Genomic DNA, 9,238 nt, shown 5'->3' with positions numbered 1-9,238 from the left:
CCTTGACTTTTGGTAATTCTTGTCTGCCTATCTTGTCTGCCAGTTAGTGCCAATGGATGCTCTTTACTCATTGCTGGCTGTGAAGAAATGCCTGCCTCTTTCAATGAGTTTCAAACTGTCGACAGTTTGATAGAACCTTGCTGTGGAGAACAGGCTGTTCCCTGCTCTGAGTTACTCCATGATACATAAAACAATAGTTTTCAGGCTGTGCCTAACTGCTAGGAGCCACAAGCAAATAATATGATGCATGGCACTTTCGGTTGTAAGGTGACGCCAGCTAGCCACTGAGATGATATGATTATGTTAAGATTTACATTCATATGGAAATTGGACTCCTGCTGTTCACCTTGGCCTGCTACAGGATTCATGTTACGGGACTCCTGGAGAGTTCCCATTGGTTGGGGAAGGATAGTAGGAGGGAATTCCGGGGGAGGTCGGGGCCCCGGTTCTGGTAGACGCGCGCGTGGGTGGACCGTTTTTTGGCTTGCCGGCGCGTGTGGAGTATTGGCAGCTTTTTCAAAAATAAAGTTTTGTTCCTGCTTGGGTGGCTCGTGATTCTGTGCCCAGCCAAGACATTGGCACCTAACCCTGAGTTACTCTATTTATATAAACAGTAATTTGCCTCGAGTTACTCCATTTCGAGTCCAAGTGCCAATGTAGAATGACTTTACACCTTGTTTGTACAAATAAATAAACGCCTCTGTTCAGTACAACCATAAGGCACAAATTGATAAATAACTTATTTGTGCCAGCTTATCAAACTAAATCAGTAGTGCCTTAACACATGGAAAACCCAAATCATACTAGAAACATCACATAAAGAAGCTTATCAATCTCTCCAGACAAAATCCCCTCACCTAAAACTCATAAAAGGAGGACCATCTCCCAAGACTGAAGATGGTGATTTACTGATCCTGCAAGTTAGTCACACATCATGAGCCTTGTCCAGTAAAACCAGAGACAAGCCTCCAATTCTCTGTCCCTAGGCTTCTGCTCAGTGCGGTTTCTCCTGCCCATAAGGACTATACATGACTCATTACAAGCTAACATCTCAATCTGACGCTTCAGGATGACACTGTGAAACTGCCATTCATAGCTGTTCTTTGGATCCTTGCCTTCAATTCTACTACACCTATAGGGACTCTGCATTCTTATCTTCTCTCTGCCTTTGCTCTTAGCATGACATCCTATAACCCTGCAGCCACTTTAATCCTTTCTAAGTCTTTCTTCAACCTATACATATCATTGTGTGAAGTGTGATATGTGACTATGATATGTGTTATAGATGTTAGGAATGATGGAATAAAGGAACTTGTGATTGCTCAGTGAATTACAGCCAATGAAAGTGGTGTAGCTTGTGAATTCATTGTTATTCAATAAGTTCTGTCATTGTGGAAACCCAGAAACATATTTGGTCTATGCTAATGGCATATTTGCTCATGACAATTGCAATGCCAAGAGAGGATGAAGTGAGCTTGGAGATCAGGAAGAATTTGACTTTCTTGACTGAGCATTTCTAGAATTTACAAGGAAAAGAGAATTTGTATTGTCTGTGGGTGAGCTCCTATCTGCTATCTGTAATGATGGCAGAAGATAACTAGTTACAAAGAACCATGATTAGTGAAGGCACAGTGGTTGAATGGAGAGAGCAGGGGGCCTCGAATAAGGCCACTTGGTTCAAATGATGGTGATACCAGTGATTAGCCAGGGGTCTTTAGCAAGATAGGTCAAGATACTTAAATCTCCCTAGGCCTTGATTTCCTTCTCAAGAGAGGATAATAACTGCTTTAGTGAGGTTGGTGAAAAACAAAGAAGGTATATCATATGAAATCTAAGATAGGCTCTCCATAAGTATCAGTGGTCATTCCATCACAAGGTACACATTAGGGAAGGACTGAACATCATCTCAGTGCTCTGAATGCTATAGATGAGATCAGGCTCTGGCCCTGCTGGTTTAAGTGGCCAGAGAAAGAGCAGGGAGCACATACCACACAGCATGGTCACAACCAATGAAAGTGGTGTAGCTTGTGAATTCATTGTTATTCAATAAGTTCTGACATTGTGGAAACCCTGCTCTGCCTCTTCTGGATGAATGACCTGAGCAAATCTTGAACATTGAGCAGACTTGTAAACATGTGACACATTGCTTCATTTCTCAGTAATTTTGTTTTATTTCCAAATAGTTGTTTTTTATAGAAATCTTGTTTTTACATGAATTGGATTTGTAATCATCATTTTTGAATAAACAAATTTATAAATATTTTTAAGTTTCCTCAGTTTTCATTTATTTTCCCTCCCTCCCTCCCTTCCTTCCTTCCTTCCTTCCTTCCTTTCTTTCTCTCTCCTCCTCCTCCTCCTCCTCCTCCTCCTCCTGCTCTTCTCTCCCTCCCTCCCTCCCTCCCTCCCTCCCTCCCTCCCTCTCTCCCTCTCCCTTCTCTTTTTCTTTTTTGGTACTAGGGATTCAACCCACTGAATTACATATCTAGTCAGTTATATTTTCTATTTTGACACAGGGTTTTGCTAAGTTGCTGAGGCTGACTTGGAACTTGTGATCCTCCTACTACAGCCTCATGAGTTGCTGAGATTACAGGCATGCTCCACTGGGCCTGGCTAGTTTTAATTTCTATTCAGATAATGATTGATAGATATAACCCCCAAACCAAAATGTTTTTTGCTCAATGTCTGGCTTCATAGAGGATAGCTAGATTCTTCTGTCTGCTTCTGCATTCAATATATTACAATATGTTGCTTTGGTTGGTGTAGGTGAAGTAAAATAAATATGGACTTACACAAATACGTTATTGGGTATGAGAGAACCTCAAAACTTTTAAGAGTTACAAAGGAGTCCTGAGAATAAAACTTTTCAGAACCAATTGTGTAGAGACTGAGTCTGAGTTGGTCAAATGAGATAATTTCATAGTATGGAGGAAAAGAACAGGTGAGACCAGGAAGAGATCCCAGATATTCACACATTCATTCATTCAAACATTCATGAAGTCTCACTTAGTGCCAGGCCCTAGGTCAAGTGCTAAGGGCTTTGAAATGCGTGAGATACAGCCTCTGCCTTCATGGATCCAGGGAGACCATCATTTAAACAACAGCAACAGAGTGACGAGTTCGACAGTGGAAGGGGGCTCCAGGACTCTGGGGAGACATAGGGACAAGTGGCTAGGGAGATCAAGGAACTCTTGCAGTGCCACAAACAGGTGTCCATGAAGTATGAGGAGGCCCAGAGCCATTGTCAGAAGGCCCAGGGTCATTGCCACTTGCTTGCTTCCTTGCTGTTTGAACAGTGTTGGCGCTCAGCCTGGAGGAGCCAGGGTTGGAGGAGGAAGCTTTAGCCACCCAAGGCCTCGGGTGATGAATAATTGAGAGCTTTGCCATAGTCAGTATCAAAGGGCAAGTAAGGGGTGAATGTCTACTGATATTTCTCTATCATTTTACTATTACAATATAATAAAAATAAAATGGGTACATTATTATTAAATTTTTCCCTAACATATAGTCCCTGTTTTAAAAAGTCAAATGCCCTCCCTGCAGTCACCATGGAAAGTCACTGTATCATCTTGGCCACTTTCAAGACACACCCAGGTCTACATGAGCTTTAGACAGAGAAGCTGTGATTGTATGCAGCAGAAGGTATGTGAGGTCAACAGGACACCCTATTGAGCCTGAGTGTCTGCTGATGGTGACAAGAGCAGTGTGGAGGCCCTGATGGCTGATGGCAACAGAGGCAGTGCAAGAGGATCTCTTGGTGCACTTTGTGGAGAATAAATCACACCTCTGAATAACCACAGGGAGCTGCTGGCTCCCAGAGAAGCCAGAATCAGGAGTTTGCTTCTGCAGGACACTTCTGGGTCCTGGGCTGGCTCTCCCAGTGCCCCCTTCCTTCCCTCTTCTCTCTCCCCAGGCACTGGCCCATTTTGCTTCCTCCTGACCCACCTCTGCCTGCAGCTTTGGTGTCTTCTTCTTTTCTCCTTGGCCCCTGCCTCACAGCCTTTACCCTGTCCTCCTGTTTTTGACATAAGCCTAGTATTTTTCAAATACTCTCCCTGCTGGGAACTCCAGGAAAACACATTTTCTAATTTTGGTCATTGAACCCCAAGGAAAGTTTGGCAAGGTGTTTTAGGAAGTTCATGTCCTTCAAAATAGAAATGATATCATTTCTGCTTAAATTGTTTTATTTATTTGTTTATTTATTTAATTTTTTTATTGGTTGTTCACAAAATTACAAAGCTCTTGACATATCATATTTCATACATTAGATTGAAGTGGGTTATGAACCCCCAATTTTACCCCAAATGCAGATTGCAGAATCACGTCGGTTACACATCCACAATTTTACATAATGCCCTATTAGTAATTGTTGTATTCTGCTACCTTTCCTATTCCCTACTATCTCCCCTCCCTGCTTAAATTGTTTTAAAATCAACTAATGCCCTAATTACTGAGATAGTTTTCTATTCTTGTGAATCCATTCAAGAGCCTCTTTGTGAGCATTGAGTGAGCAAGACCTATAGGGAAAAAAAAAAGATGATGCATTTCTTTGAGGTAAACAAAGTTGTCTTAACAGGATATTAGTGGACTGATTTTATTTTGCAGCATTTTACCAATTAATTAGAGGTAAGGTCTGAACAGATCCAGTAACTCCAGAAAGTATTAGTTCACTGCACTGATTGATGGGCTGGTTATGGTATTTAATGTCCTGTGTTTGTCATGCAACATTATTGACCTGTGTTGCTTGGACTGCACATGTACAGGTAAAGTCTAGGGCTTCTGTATGGTGAATTCATCTATCACCAACTCTACTAAATTAGTCACTTCTCCTGTATCATTTGTTAAGATACTGCATAAAATGGTGGCACTGAAACAGGGTATCCCCTATGTAAGTGGTCATTAATTTTCTTGCCTGATTTCCCATATCTTCAGGGGTCTGCATCTTCTAGGACTCTGTCCTTGGCAGCCTCTAACCTCAACTCCTCTTCTGATGAGTCCTTCATTTCTAGTACTAAGCATGTTTTGGGCTCAGCTAGATGTAGCAGCATAGTGAAGTTTTGGGGTCTCAGCTTAATGTGAGTCTCTGTTGATTTAGCTTTTCCAAGATGGTCAGTCTCTGGGAGATCCTGGGAAAAAATAGTTCAAGGAATATGATAAGAACAAGCACAAGCCTTCCTTTGTGACCTTTTATAGTGATGTGGACAAATAGCACTGACTCTGCAATCTGAGATATTCCCACATTCAGGTCTCTCATCTTATGCTCCAGTCAGAGTCCTTAGCTCTCTAGACACAGTGAGCCCTCCTTCCTAGAGACCATAGCTAGAAACATCTCAAGTATCTCGCATGACTTTGACTGAAGTCATGCTATTTGGAGGGTAGTATTCTTCCAGAGTATCTATGAAGAACTTCCTTAGGGCCTTTGACCTCCTGGTTTGACATGCTATCTTAATAATCTCTTCAGGTAGTTCTGGAACCATGTAAGAATGGAGAAGACCCCTGCTAAGGCTACACTACCTCTGTAAGTCAATTACTGTGCATTCTCTTTCTACTTGCATTTAGAATTGAATAGAACACAGTGTTTTGGCAGCTAATCACAAGTGTATCCTCCTGCCTTGCTCTGCGGTCCTAGCTTTAATTTTCTAGGTATCTGATTTCAGTATTCCATCCCTTGAATGATTCAGGTACATCAACTCAAAATGCATGAGTATGTACAGATCTACTATTCATGCTATGCTAATATCTCAGGTCCACTAGAACCTTCAAGAAAATCATTAACCAATTTCTGAGTTCATTTTTCACTTTCCAGAGTGATCGCCATCAACCTAATGGGATTCCCCTCAGCAGAAAATCATAAAACTCTTTGACCCTGATTCTGAATTCGTAAGAATAAACCAGCCATGTATAGTCATAGATTCTCTTGAACTTGAATCTTCTGAATTTCAGCCCTAAAGACTTGATAATACTCATTGACTGTGTTGCTGAGGGAGGTGTGAATGTCCTCACTCTCTCAACTGTAGTCTGTGTGGAATACACTGTTGTGAGATACACTGGTTTTTATAATCCTCCAATGTGTACTGTGAGGAAGAAACCATTTCCTCATTTCCAGGTTCCAACTTTTCTCTCTCTATTGCCCATACAAAGTCATAGGAGTCATTTGCAACCCAATAGCATTAACCAGAAGATGTGCATGGGATAGTAATAAAGAAGAGATTAAAAGGAGGAAATGCCCAAGAAGAAGAATTAGAAGAAAAACAGTAACAATGAAAGAATTTTTTAATTAGGGGATTCCTACCAAGAAAAGGAATAGGGCTTTTTATACCCAGTAAATGATTTTGACCATAACATTTGTGATTAGATTTGACTTTTCTCAAGATGGAAATTTTATGTTTTCAGTTTATGGACTTCAGTTCCACTTTTTTCCTCTCTCTGACTATTCTGATTTTCTTAGAAAGTTCCTCTGACATGGATACATCATGTGAAATCTCCAGTTGGAATATTGATTTAGTTGTAACAACAGAACCAAAATAACTGTGGCTTAAATAAATAGAAGTCTATTTCCCTCTTGCATGACAGTCTGGGGCACCAGAAGCCTTGAACTAATATGGCACCCCACATTCATGGGGTCAGGCTCCTTCCACCTAGTGCTTTTCCATCCTCAAATACTGGTGCTGCTATCTCATGCTCCAGATACTGCCCTGATGTCTATATCCCAGAAGCAGGAAGTAGGAAAATAGAAAGAAAGATGTGTCCCTTCCTTTTAAGAACATGAGACAGAAATTTTGAGCAGAAAACTTCATTTCACTCCCCTCCTAGTGGCCAGAACTTTACAAAATGGTCATCATACCTAGCTGCAAGGGAGGCTGGGTAATGTGGCATTTAACTGGACAGAAATGTACTCCCAGATAAAATGATATTATTGTGAAGAAGGGAAGAAATTGTATTAGGGAATAATTAGAAGTCTGTTGCAGATAAAGTGAGAGAAATCTTGTCCACAGTTTGGCATTGGGGAAAGAGAGAGTTAAGAGAATCCGGAGAAATCAAGGCATTACCTCAAATAATCTTCCTAAGACAAAATTATTAAAAAATTGATAAAAGTTGATTTTGTTCTATCAGGAGAGGACATTATAGTGTTAGCTAAGCTGCTGTGAAACTATTGTCAGAGGGCATTGGGGAGGCATGACATTGCATTATATTTCATAAGAGAGCATAAAGAGCCTAAACTAGATACCTAAAGCCAAGCTAGGTAGAATGTGTCAAGAAATAAAGATGTTTCAACAAGCCAAGTACTGACAGGGGCTCTCAAACAGATGTGGTGGTGGACAACTGTAATCCCAGGAGGCTCAGACAAGAAGATCACATGTTTAAGGCCAGCCTCAGTAAGTTAGTGAGGCTCTAAGCAATTTAGTGAGACCCTATATCAAAGGAAGAAGAAGGAGAAAGCGAAGGAGAAGGAGGAGAAGGAGAAGGAGGAGAAGGAGGAGGAGGAGGAGGAGGGGAGGAGGGAGAGGGAGGAGGAGGAGGAGGAGGGAGGAGGAGGAGAGGAGGAGAGGAGCCACTGCATGGTCAATTTATAGAACTGGTAAAGGCCAAGGAACATCAACTCTTCAATATTTGGTGAACTGACGGATGAGTGAGTATTTGTACAATGGCTGTGGATGGAAGAGATTCAGGATTGTGAAGGAAGCATCCTCAATATTTCTCCTTGGAGTCATTTAGCTTGAAATGGAGCAGCTGGTTTTTGAGTGTCAAAAAACTGAGGTCATACAATTATCAACACTGGAGTAGTGCAAGTTCATAAAGGAATGAGACACTTCTGGCAGAAGCATGCCAGCTCTCAGAGGTTATTTGATGGGTATTTGAGGGAAAGAATCCCATTCCTGGCCTAGGAGAAGGCTGCTGAAAAGGACGCTGTGCATTAAACAGTAACTGGGGGCAGGGAAGGTGGGCAGAGTACATGAAGGCCTGCAAGGCAATCACCTGGGGAAGGAGAAGCTCAGGGCATTGTGCTGACTGCTTATTATTGCTCTGAGCTGGAAGTTCTGCCAGGAGTTCAAAAGAGAGGACAGGAATATTCAGCCTCTACCACAGCACAGGAATGGATAAAATCAGGCTAGTATCCAAGCTCATGATGATGATGATTAATAATATTTATACCTGTCATGCTTCTTTAATAACAACAAATTTATGCCCCACCTATATCTAAAGGGGATCTGAGCCAGCATACATTAAAAAGCACAGCTATAATAAAATGTAGCCCATTAGAAGAATAATAAAAAGACTTAGCAAAAGAAGGGGGAAAAGATAGTGATGAAAGATAACTTGTACAAGAAATCTTAAGATAAAAAGTACTGCAAATGAAAAAAGGCATGAGGTTCCTGGCAGCTAAAGTGAAGCAGAAAACACAAGTTGCCTGCTTCTCATTGGTGAGTAGGTAAAAAGCTTCCAGTTAAAGTGGAGCTATGGGAATGACAATTGATCTTGTAGGTTTTAATATAAAGGACATGGAATATCATAAGAATAAAAGCAATGTTAAAAATTAAACTTACTCTTCATTTTATTTTATTGGCGCTAGTAGTAGAACTTCAGACCTTGTACATGCTAAGCACACACTTGGTCAGTGTGCTACGCCCCAAGGTTCTCCTTGGAGTACTTCTTGTACTTACTTCCTTTTAAGTCCATATTAAGTACTATTTTTATAAGGAGAAGAAATATATGTGTATGTGTGTAGGTATCAACATACATATGTGTGTGTGTGTGTGTGTGTGTGTGTGTGAGAGAGACCTTGATAAATTCCAGAAAACTGACTTAGAAATAAAGTTTGTAGGGCCTTGAGGAATCAGTGCAGGAATGTTCCTAGAATAACATAATCAGTTAACTTGGTCAGCAAGGCCTTTTTATTTTGGCGCGCGCGCGTGTGTGTGTGTGTGTGTGTGTGTGTGTACGTGAGGCAAGCTTTCTTTCTTTTTTTTTTGCACTCTTTAAACTTCTTTATTAAGTTTGTTGCATAAAACACATACATTCAATATGAGAATTTTTTTCCATGAATAAAAGCAACAAAAATAAGGCAATAGCAAGATATGCTTCACATATAAACAATCATGTTTAAGAATAGGAAGTCTGGATCCCTGTACAACAAAAAGATTAGGAAGTAAAATATGAATAAGTACTGTATTTGGAATATACCCAAAATATATGTAAAAAGATAGTACACTCATAGCTTAATTAGGTTCCTTTATGATGC

At 40.8% G+C, this 9,238-nt stretch overlaps 1 pseudogene across 1 annotated transcript in view; it reads right to left on the bottom strand.

Annotated features, from left to right (window-relative positions):
- Positions 1-5,062: 5,062 nt before the first annotated feature.
- Positions 5,063-9,238, bottom strand: part of LOC308634422 (synaptophysin-like protein 1) — a 4,991-nt pseudogene continuing 815 nt past the window's right edge. Inside the window, exon 2 of the transcript in view lies at positions 5,063-5,123. The product of the transcript in view is annotated as a synaptophysin-like protein 1 (transcript). The remainder of the gene's footprint in view (positions 5,124-9,238) is intronic.

Source organism: Spermophilus citellus (assembly GCF_964194105.1).
Source record: "Spermophilus citellus genome assembly, chromosome: 15".
Classification (NCBI taxonomy): domain Eukaryota; kingdom Metazoa; phylum Chordata; class Mammalia; order Rodentia; family Sciuridae; genus Spermophilus; species Spermophilus citellus.
Note: the sequence above shows the minus strand (reverse complement) of the source record. Positions and strands in the feature narration are given on the sequence as shown.